General features: G+C 39.2%; 1 long non-coding RNA gene across 1 annotated transcript in view; it reads right to left on the reverse strand.

Annotated features, from left to right (window-relative positions):
* Positions 1-5,408, reverse strand: part of LOC112584643 — a 489,459-nt gene extending 484,051 nt beyond the window's left edge. The window contains exon 1 of the long non-coding RNA XR_006550674.2: positions 1,840-5,408. This is a non-coding gene — a long non-coding RNA (uncharacterized LOC112584643). The remainder of the gene's footprint in view (positions 1-1,839) is intronic.
* Between the last annotated feature and the right edge of the window lie 6,159 nt (positions 5,409-11,567).

Here is an 11,567-nt window from a genome sequence, read left to right on the forward strand (position 1 = left end):
TGGGGAAAAAAAATAAGTCCAAGCAAAAAATTAGAATAGTCTCAAAGTTTTTGAGAGTCCCCAGGTACCTTGAGGATGAAACATAAATTCTCTCTCTACAAACAGACTTTAAATCTAGAATCAAATATTCTCAAAGATATAATTCCAGGATATTACAAGTAAAAATAATAAAGCATGTAAGGAGACAAACGACCATGCACAAGAGAGCAGAAACAATAAACTACAGAAGTAGAAAAGCAAAAGCTACCATTACTAAAATTATCACAGGGATAATATAAATGTTTCTATTAAGAAAATACTATATTAAAATGATACACTAAAATTATAATAAACAGTAACAAAGTTTCTAAATTTGCCATGCAGATTTGGAAAGAACTCAATGTAATATCTATAAATAAAAATGCAATATTGAATTTAGAAACTCCAGATTAAACACTAATTACATTCTGAAGAGAGAATCAATGAATTGAAAGATACGAAACTAATATTTAGAATGTAGCTCAGGAAAAAACATATAAAATATAAAAGGGCTAAAAATAAGATAGTCATGTGTTCTAAAATATGTTTATAAAACCTGATCTTAGTAATTAGAAGTAGTACCAGAAACTCTGGAGACTTAAATCTCTTTGAATCAAATCAACAGCAGAAACACATATAGTTAAACAGAACTAGTAAGCTGGTAGGTAGGTCAGAAGAAATTATCCCTAACAAAACTTAGGGGAAGCGATGCAAAATACAGATGAAAGTAAAAGATTTAGAAGATGTATTGAAGCAATATGATAAACACTTCACTGGACTTCTAGGAGAGCTAGAGGGAAAAAGGGGAAAAGGATATTCAGACATAATAATATTTTCCAGAATTAATAAAAGACTCCTAGATTCAGGAAGCTAAATACATCCTAAGCACAATGAAATAAATAAATCTATAGTCAGAGCCATCCAAGGAAACTGAAAAACACCATGTATAAAAAGATTTAAAAGCCCAACAGAAAAACAAAACCACTTACAAAGTGCTTACATTACACCACCAATTTATTTCTCAACAACGGAAGGTGAGAGAGAGTTGGATTAAATCTTAAAGAAAAAAAAATAACATTCAGTGCATATCCAATTTAACCATATTTTAAGAATTGGGGTGAAAAAAAGACATTTTTATGCAAACATTTACTAACATTATTACCATCAACAAATGTTTCTTAAAAGGAACTTCTAAAGGGCTTCAAGAAGAAAGAAGTTGACCATAAGAGAAAAAAAAAAAAAAAAAAAACTGAGTTGTAATAAATGAATCTAACTCAAATAAATCATTGAATGCTTGATCTTACCAAACCATAATATTAACAATGTATAATTAATGGAGTTAAAAACTAATCACAAGGGGAGTTTTGTTTTAGAATAGGTCAGAACAAGAAAGCACATTTGCTTTGAAACTAGACAAAGCCAAGTAAATTATAAATATAATATTTTAAAAGCATCAGGGAACTTCAGAAGCAAACTCAAATTCCAGAAAGAAGAAAAACTCTCTTTTTTTTTTTTTGAGCAGGGATTTTTCTCTTTCCTGTGCAGGCATTTTCTGATTCCAGGTGTTTATGGAGGCTCCGGCTTGGAAACTCTGGGACCAGGCTACAGAAAAGAGAAACTAGCAAAATTTCAGTGATTCTGCAGGACTAGTGTGATAAACTGGAAACCTGGGAGGTTTCAAACTCACAACTGCTCTCCCCAAAGAACATTTGCTAAATTTTGTGCTAAACAGGAAGCTGAGAAACTAGGTGGAAAGCTTCCTAAATGCAATGTAGAATTTCCAGATGGAAGTAACCTAACTCAATATACCACCAGTCTTACCTTCAAGGAACAGGTTCTATTTTGAAGTAATATAAACAGGAAGACCAAAGAGCTGAGCTAAGGTCTCTGAAGGATATAGCTGAATTTTCTGCAGTCTTCCAAACTGGAGGAGACAGAGATATACCGACTTAGAATCAAAACTCTGCAGGCAGAGAAGGAGCACAGCAAACAGAAGCAGGGGTGTTGCAGAAGTGGGCTGGGTCAGAAACCCAGCCCCGACTTTAATTAATGTCTGATTGGATTCAGGAGTTCCGATCCTCACTCTCTTTATCAATAAAGGAAGATAACATAATGTAGAGCCTCAAGAGTTAAAGCACCAACATGAATTAAGAAAGTACTAGAAGTGTGAAGACAAGAAAATATGACCAACTCTCATGAGAAAAGGAGAAGTGAGCCAAATACTGGAGTTGGCAAACAAGGATTTTCAAACACCTCTGGTTAAATGTTTAAAAACATGGAGAAAAAGAGGGGCAAAGTAGATCAAAGAGTGGAGAATTTAACAGAGGATTAAAATCTATAAAAGGGAATCCAATGAACATTTCATAAATAAAAAAAGAAAATATCTGACGCTAAGTAATTAATAGATGAGTTGAACAGGAGACTGAACGCAGCTGAAAACAAGTGAAGTAGAACTAGGTGCTGGAGAAGGAAATGGCAACCCACGCCGGTGTTCTTGCCTGGAGAATCGCAGGGACGGGGGAGCCTGGTGGGCTGCCGTCTATGGGGTCGCACAGAGTCAGACACGACTGAAGTGACTTAGCAGCAGCAGCAGAACTAGGTGCTAGTGTTTTCAGTGAACTAGGAATGAGGTTTTTTAAAAACTGAAACAAACCAAAAGCAATGAGAAAGTATATACGTACGAAAATGTACAAGACTGTGGGACATTATTTTTGTCCAGGTACCCCAGAGAAAACACTTTGATGAAAAGATCGGCCTTCATGAGATTTAATAGTGAGAGCTCTCCAGAAAAGCATTGTTAGGGAGTGAAGCATGATTGAGAGGGAGAAATTGAACTGAAATGCAATTGCAAGAGAGGGCTTTATCAATCTTGTACAAGTTCTGGAACTGGGATGGCCCTTCAGAGAGGTCCTGAATTGAGGCAAGGAAGCTGGGCACTTTTACTTCCATTCTGACCTGTCACTGAAGGCAGCTGCCTCTGAGAAGGCGCCATAAACTTAGGCAAAGCCCAGCTCTTTGGCTGAGGGCCATGCCGAGATGGGCCTCAGCTGTGAGTTGTCAGAAATCAACAATCCCAGTGGCTGGGGGAATGATGCAGAACCTGGATTCGGGATGGTTCCCCACAGCCTCCACAAGCACCCACACTTGGAGCTCCCTGCTTCATATAAGTCCCCCTACCTGGAAACAATCCCTCCTGGACTCTAGTTGATCTCTTCTGTGTGAATTTGCCTGGGTAAAATTAGTGGGCATATTACAGCCCTCACAATTGCAACAGTTCCTGCAGATAGAGTTGACATTCATTGTCTTCCCACTCTACCGACAATTCCCGATTCACTCTTGGCTACCGCATCTACTGGTTTAGGTGCTTTGGGTGTGGGGTGACGAACACTTGTTCTAAGCATTATTCACTAAGCCCTCCTTCAGCTGTAGCTGCTGCTCATATTCACTCACCATCAAAACTGGGCAAAGAAATGGCGAAGGACATACACCCAGATCATCTGAGTGGTAAATACATTCTTACCCTCTTCAGTCTGTAGCAGAGAACTAGACTCAATTACCCTTGCCAATATAGCAATTTCTTTTCTTGTCTACTGGTCTCTTGGAATGAGGAATCCAAAGTGATTAGATGGCAACCGTGGAATAAAATTTCTTAGGAATCTGTGTCCCCTGATAGAAACATTCCTTCCCTGGGAACCAGGCTCTCTATAAACTTAAGCGTTGGGGATTCAGTTAACATAAAATCTCCAAGTGGATTACGGAGAATGATGGTCTGTGAGTCCACTCCTATTTCCAGTATTTGGCTCTGGCTCCTTACACTGAGATTAATTAGGACTGAGCATTTTTCATCATTGCTAGTTAGAATGTGTGCTGTGCCCTGGAGAAGGAGGCCTGTCCTTGCAGAGTATCATCCCTAAGATAACATTCAAGTTGCACCTTTACAATCCATTCCATTGCTTTATCAAGCCAGAAGTTTCTGGGTGGTTGAGTAGGTGATAGGAACTTCGGATCTCAAGTCATGTGCTCACAGCTACAGCTCCTTTGTTAGAGGGGTTCCTGGTATGAGGCATGTTAAATCACATATCAGCGAATCAAACAACAATAAACTCTTACAGAGGGGTGCTGGCTAAGGTTCTCTGAAGGCAAGTTAAACACATGTAGGAAATATGTATCAGATCTAGACAAATCACTGACTTCCAAGATGTAAGGAATCTGGTCTACTCAATTTCTTACCAATTAATTCTTTGGTCTCCTTGAGGGATGGGAGCATCCTGAGGTATAACATGGGTCTCTTGCTGGCAAGCAAAACATTCCATGGAGACAGCCCTGGCGAATGGGAGCTCATGCAGACTGTATCCTGGCCACCATTGCTAGTTCATGCCTGAGCCCACTGTGCTAGGAGCAGAGTGGTGCATGACAGAGGTTAGCTGGCATCAACTGACAAAACCTTTCTGTCTCTCTTGCTAAACAGCAAAATGCCTATTGTGTCAGTTTTCCTTGTATTGCCTCTCAGCTGTGAATGTCCCCTTCAGTACAGGCAGGGACAAATAGCAGACTCACTGAGGATTTTCTCCTTCAAGATGAGCTTGATGTTAAGCTTTCTCAGTACAGGGTGCTAAAGGAATCTTAAGAAAGGAAACAGTCCTGGGATATCCAGTGTGGGCAAGGCATCAGCAGCGTGGAGGAGAGGACATGCAAAGAGCCTACCCCCGTCATGGGCCGTGTGCATCTTCACTGCATTGCCTCAGAGCTATTTCAGTTTTAATATTCTCTACCATAATCGGCCTGCAGAGAACTAGTTCACTTTCTTGTCCATCCCCCACCTCCCTGCCACCCACCAGTTCCCTGTGTTGTTACCACACCAACCTGATTTGCTGAGCAGGATGTAACAGGCACTTTAGGAGGCTTTGGTACCAGAAGGAAATAAACTCTGTATCATTTCTGGGGCCCAGCATCATGGTCAAATTTCTAGGGGTTAATTGGTCTATAGAGTGCCAGCAAAATCCCTTCAAAGAAAAACTGTCTGATATGGGAGAATGGCATTGAAACATATAAAATATCATATGTGAAATGAAAAAAAAAAAGAAAAATGCAAAAAAGAAAAAGAAAAACTGTCATACACAGCCTCACTTAGCACTGAAGAAGTCATAATACTTACTACGCACTTTTGGATTCCGAAGGCAAAAGTCATATTTGAGTGTTCTGTACTGATCTATTAAACAAGTAACTGTAAGTCTGAGAGTTATGGGGCTTAAAGTAAAAGAAAATGACGTGAAGTCTGACCATAGTGAAACATGTTTATCAATTGGATTTTATGACCCAGCAAGTTCAAACGACACTTAAACTGTCCAGGGCAAGAGGGCTCTGTACAGAGCTTTTCAGTTCAGTTCAGTCGCTCCATCATGTCCGACTCTTTGCGACCCCATGAATCACTGCACACTAGGCTTCCCTGTCCATCACCAACTCCCGGAGTTCACCCAGACTCACGTCCATCGAGTCAGTGATGCCATCCAGCCATCTCATCCTCTGTCGTCCCCTTCTCCTCCTGCCCCCAATCCCTCCCAGCATCAGAGTCTTTTCCAATGAGTCAACTCTTCACACAGAGCCTTTAGCCAAGCCAAATAGGAGAATCACACTGCTGACCCCAAGGGATAGAAGTAAAACTGTATCCTGGTTTTATCCTTGTTACTGGGCCTAGCAAAAGACTGAGTATCTGACCGGACAGCATCCAGAGATCTTGAAACATGTCATGGATTGTTTTTTCCAACTGATCTACCCAGTTTTAGTTCAGTCGTGCAAAGCAGTAATTCAAAACCAAGTGGAAATGGTACAAAAATGTCAAACTAAAGCAAGTCTACAAACGCCCAAGTAAGCTGACTGAGCAGATGGTTTAAATGTCTACATAGCAGCACATTCTGCTGACTTGCCCCTGCTGCCTTAACCCACACCTACAGCCTTGTAAGATTTCTTTATGATCAACAGATAAGAAAAAGCATCTGCTAGATTTATAGATGATATTAAGAAGATAGCACAAGATATTACAATAAATTGGTTTATGTTCATACAGCAAATATTATTCAACAGTGAAACAAATGAATAGTAACTACATATATCAAATAGAATCATCAAGAAAATGTAATTCCATAAAATACTTTATGTAAAAGAGTATATTCAGTATGGGTGAAGGAAATGGCAACCCACTTCAGTTTTCTTGCCTGGAGAATCCTGTGGACAGGGGAGCCTGGAGGGCTGCTGTCTATGGGGTCGCACAGAGTCGGACATGACTGAAGCAACTTAGCATGCATGCAGGCATTGGAGAAGGAAATGGTAACCCATTCCAGTATTCTGGGCTGGGGAATCCCAGGGAAAGAGGAGCCTGGTGGGCTGCCATCTATGGGGTTGCACAGAGTCGGACACGACTGAAGTGACTTAGCAGCAGCAGTGGCATATTCTGTATGCATGCATGCTAAGTTGCTTCAGTCATGTCCAACTCTGCAACCCCAAAGACTTTAGCCCGCCAGGCTCCTCTGTCTATGAGATGCTCCAGGCAAGAATACTGGAGTGAGTTGCCGTGCCCTCCTCCAGGGGATGTTTCTAACCCAGGGATCAAACCCATGTCTCCTACATTGGCAGGTGGGTTCTTTACCACTAGCACCACCTGGGAAGCCTCATACTTACTATAACTCCATTTATAAAAAGATCTAAGACCAGAAAGCTAAAAATTAAAATATTTGGAGATGCATGATAGAAAAGCAAGGAATGATTAATACAAAGTGAAGGATATATATGCCTTTGTGTATTTGGGCTGAGAAGCAGCAGTAATTCTGTTAGAGAAACACAGAGGCCTTCAAAGGAATTGGTAATGTTGTATATCCTAAGCTTGTGATGGATATATGAGTACTAATCTTATAGTCATTCTTTTTGCTAGTGGCTCTCAATCCAGGCTGTACTTTGGAATCATCTGAAGAGCTTTAAAAACCAAGAACAAGACACAAAACCTGATGCCCTGGCACTGAGTGATTTATCCTGAGATGTCTGGGTTCGAATGTTTTCCAAGTGATTCTAACTTGTAATTAGGTTTGAGAAACATTGTTTTACACTCTTAATATAGTCTTTTGTATTTTTATACATTTTTTTTTTAGAAGACCAAAGACACCGGAAATGAAGCAATTCTCGACTTAGAGTTGTTGTGATATATTGACCCATTTTGCTTCTTGCTGCATGGCAGCCAGGTCACGTGGTAGTTTATTGGCCTTTAAGGACAAGCCACATAAACGTTCTCATGAGGTAATAACTGCTCCCACCCTAACTCAGTCAACCCCACTTGCTTCTTCTCTTTAGTCACCACCTCGCCTGCCAATGAATTTTACCCTAACCTAGCACACTTCAGGCATCTGAAACACAGGCATTTTTCTTTGTGCTATTTATCCTCTACTTCTGATGTTTCTCTTTCTCTCTTATTATTTCACTTTTTCCTGCCTTTATGCCTTCAGGCCCTGTTATTTTGGCTTTCTTCTTCCCTCCTGACAATCCCATTTAGTGCTTTTCTTTCCACTACCTTTTCATCATGGAAATGTCTAAACACTGACTTAGGTCTCTTCCTAAATAGATTATTTTATAAAGCAAAGAAGAATTAACATGCATTAACTAAGGAACTTGTCTTTTAAATTGGTAAAAGAAAAAAAGAATTTATCAAGGATATTAGCTCTGACAGGTCTGCTTCAGGTTTTCCTCTATTTTTATAAGTTCCTAAAAATTATACAGGAGTGCAATCAAGTTCTTAAATGTCACTTCTTCATGTAGTGCTTTAATATCACTAAGAAACAGTATATTTTAAATGTCCCTGAATCCAAATCAAAGATATCAAATGTGTAAAAATGAAAGGATGATCATCTAGGATGAAACTCAAGAAGCTGAGCCCAATAAAATCAATACTAGCTCTATTTTTATCATGTAAACAAAGTGTGAACATTCAAGCTAATAACACAATGGGGAAACTTAAGGCATGAAATGTTTCAAATCCCATTACTGAATAAGATGCTTAAATGTTAACGGTATGCTGAGAATAATTGCATTTTTTCACCGGGACTTTCAAGAACTATACTGGGATATCTCAAACATTTTTGTTATGCAAGTTATTGCAAATGAAATATTTTTCTAGCACCTTTGAAGGGCCACTTTGTCATCCTAAATATTTAATAAAAATAGAAATAGAATAATTCCTTAAATAGCTCTAAGTTTTCAGATATTTTATTTTCAGACTGTAATCATCTTGAAAAGAAGGACATATACAAGGCTTATCCAAATGTTTGTGACATTTTCCCATCATATTTGATAGAAACAAAGCTTAGAGATCATAGTTTTCCAAACATAGTAGATAAAAAGACAAATACCAGTTGCCAAGAAACTAGAATAATTATGTATAAGTAGTTAACCTTTGGGATAAGACTGATTCATTTAAGCATATTTCAAAAGATTCCTAGCTTCCAGACAGGAAACTTGTATAGGTCAACATAGTCCTTTTAGAAAAGAAATCATGATTAGGCAATTAACCTTTTAATCCACCTAACAGTTCAAATTCCCTTCATTTCAAAGTTATACAGGCAACACAAAGATAATTGTTGGAGTAAAAGAGTGTTTCTAAAAAATAGAGATTATGGTAGTATATGTGTGTTTGAGTGTAGAGGAATCTGATAATTAAAAGTCAAAAAGACAAGGCTATGTGAGCAGATGTTTATTCTATAAGGGTATGTTTTTTTTATGAAGTTTTAATTTGAGGTCATTATTTTTATGACTCAATAATTTAAGGTGGTGATAAGTATTACATCCTGGATTAAAAAAAAGATAATATATATATAAACATTACACTTGGATAAATAAAAATACCTACCTAATTACCTAGTAGTATCCACTAAGATACGTACAAAGATGACCTGGGTCAGAACAAAAGAACCCAGTGTTCTCTTAGAAGTGGATGTGAGAAGAAGGTGAGTATATCAACTAGTGTCAACCTGGAAGTATCAGGATTTTTATGCTTCTACCCAATTGAGGATATTTGCTTTTAGCTTAAGTAGCCCTCTAACGGACTTCCCTGGTGACTCAGCAGTAAAGAGTCTGCCTGCAATGCTGGAGATGTGAGTTCAATTCCTGGGTCACAAAGATCCCCTGGAGAAGGAAATGGCAACCCATTCCAGTATTCTTGCCTGGGAAATCCCATGGACAAGAGGAGCCTGGCAGACTACAGTCCATGGAGTCGGAAATAGTCAAACACAACTTAGTGACTAAATAACAATAACAGATGTCAAACAGGAAAATTTCAAACTAACCAATTTTAAATGTCCAACTTTTTCTGATAATCCAGAGGCTAAAATTAGCTTAAATAACTAGGATATTGACTATCTCAAATAACAAAGCATCCAGAGGAGAAGACTCCACATTGGTTGACTCAGCAGCATAATTACATCTTTCAAGGACCAGTTTGGGATTCATTTTTTCCTCAGTCTTTCTGTACTTCCATCCTTCATGTTGTCTTCATGCTGGCACATGAAATAAAGTGGCTGTGTAATTTCCAGGTACTGGATTCAGATCCAGGAACAAGCCTACAAAGAAGGCTCTTTGAAGAGTAGAAATATCTTCACTAGAATCTTCCAGCACTTCTAACATTTTATGGAAGAGAATGGCCATATTGTTTCTGGAACAGGTCACTGACAAGGGGTAATTTGATACCATGCGGATAGACTATTCATTTGAGGTGAGACAGTTGTGGAGAAAACTCTAGTATTAACAACATATTTCAGCTCATATGGCATTCATTATTTCATTTATTTAATAAATACTTTTAATCTTAGGTATCTATCATGTGCCACTAGCCATATAGTAGTAAACAATGCAGTCATTGGTTTTGATCTTATGTAGCTAACAGTCTAGCTGGAAAGGTACATAGTTTTTAAAATTTTGGAAATAGCTCAATGACAAAATTTTTTAAAATACTATTGAATCTAATAAAATATGGATAAATCTATATGTGTAAACTATCAAACTCTGGTCAAAAAAACTCAAAGAAGTAAATAAAAACGGAGAGATATTCCATATTCTCACATAGAAAACTTAAGATGTCAGTTCTTCCCAACTTGATCTATAAATTCAGTACAATACCAACCCAAATCTCAGTAAGTTATTTTGCAGGTATCAGGAAACTGATTCTAAAATATATATGGCAAGGTAAAAGACCTAAGTATCCAGCACAATGTGAAAGGAGGAGAATAAATTACCTGACTTCAAGACTTACCATAGGGCTTCTCTGGTGGCTCAGTGGTAAAGAATTCACCTGCAATGCAGGAGACATGGGTTGGATCCCTGATCTGGGAAGATCCCACATGCCACATGGAGAAGGCAATGGCACCCCACTCCAGTGCTCTTGCCTGGAAAATCCCATGGATGGAGGAGCCTGGTGGGCTGCAGTCCATGGGGTTGCGAAGAGTTGGACATGACTGAGCAACTTCACTTTGCTTTTTCACTTTCATGCATTGGAAAAGGCAATGGCAACCCACTCCAGTGTTCTTGCCTGGAGAATCCCAGGGACGGGGGAGCCTGGTGGGCTGCCATCTATGGGGTCGCACAGAGTCGGACACGACTGAAGTGACTTAGCAGCAGCAGCAGCAGCAGGTGCCACAGAGCACTAAGCCCGTGCACCACAACTACTCAGCCTGTGCCCTAGAGCCCGGGAGGCATAACCACTGAGCCCATGTGCCACAGCGACTGAGGCCTGCGTGCCCTAGAGCCCATGCTCTGCAACATGAGCCACCGCAGTAAGGAGCCGGCAACGCAATGAGAGAGCAGCTCCCGCTCTCCACAACTAGAGAAAGGCCTGTGCAGCAACACAGACCCAGCACAGCCGTAAATAAATTAATTAATTTTAAAAACACTTACTGTAAATCTACATTAACTAAGACAGTGTGGTATTGGTGAAATAATAGACAAATAGGTCAATGGGACAGAATAAAAATCTCAGAAATAGATTCACATATCGTTAACTGATCTCTGACAAAGGAGCAAAGATAATACAATGGAATAAAGATTCACCTTCAAAAAATGGTGCTAGAACAACTGGACATCCGTACGCAAAAAAGTAAATTAAGACACAGACTTTATTTATTTTTTTTAATTTTATTTTATTTTTAAACTTTACATAACTGTATTAGTTTTGCCAAATATCAAAATGAATCCGCCACAGGTATACATGTGTTCCCCATCCTGAACCCTCCTCCCTCCTCCCTCCCCATTCCATCCCTCTGGGTCGTCCCAGTGCACCAGCCCCAAGCATCCAGTATCGTGCATCGAACCTGGACTGGCAACTCATTTCATACATGATATTTTACATGTTTCAATGCCATTCTCCCAAATCTTCCCACCCTCTCCCTCTCCCACAGAGTCCATAAGACTGTTCTATACATCAGTGTCTCTTTTGCTGTCTCGTACACAGGGTTATTGTTACCATCTTTCTAAATTCCATATATATGCGTTAGTATACTGTATTGGTGTTTTTCTTTCTG

This window comes from Bubalus bubalis, chromosome 4 (genome assembly GCF_019923935.1).
Source record: "Bubalus bubalis isolate 160015118507 breed Murrah chromosome 4, NDDB_SH_1, whole genome shotgun sequence".
NCBI classification, from domain to species: domain Eukaryota; kingdom Metazoa; phylum Chordata; class Mammalia; order Artiodactyla; family Bovidae; genus Bubalus; species Bubalus bubalis.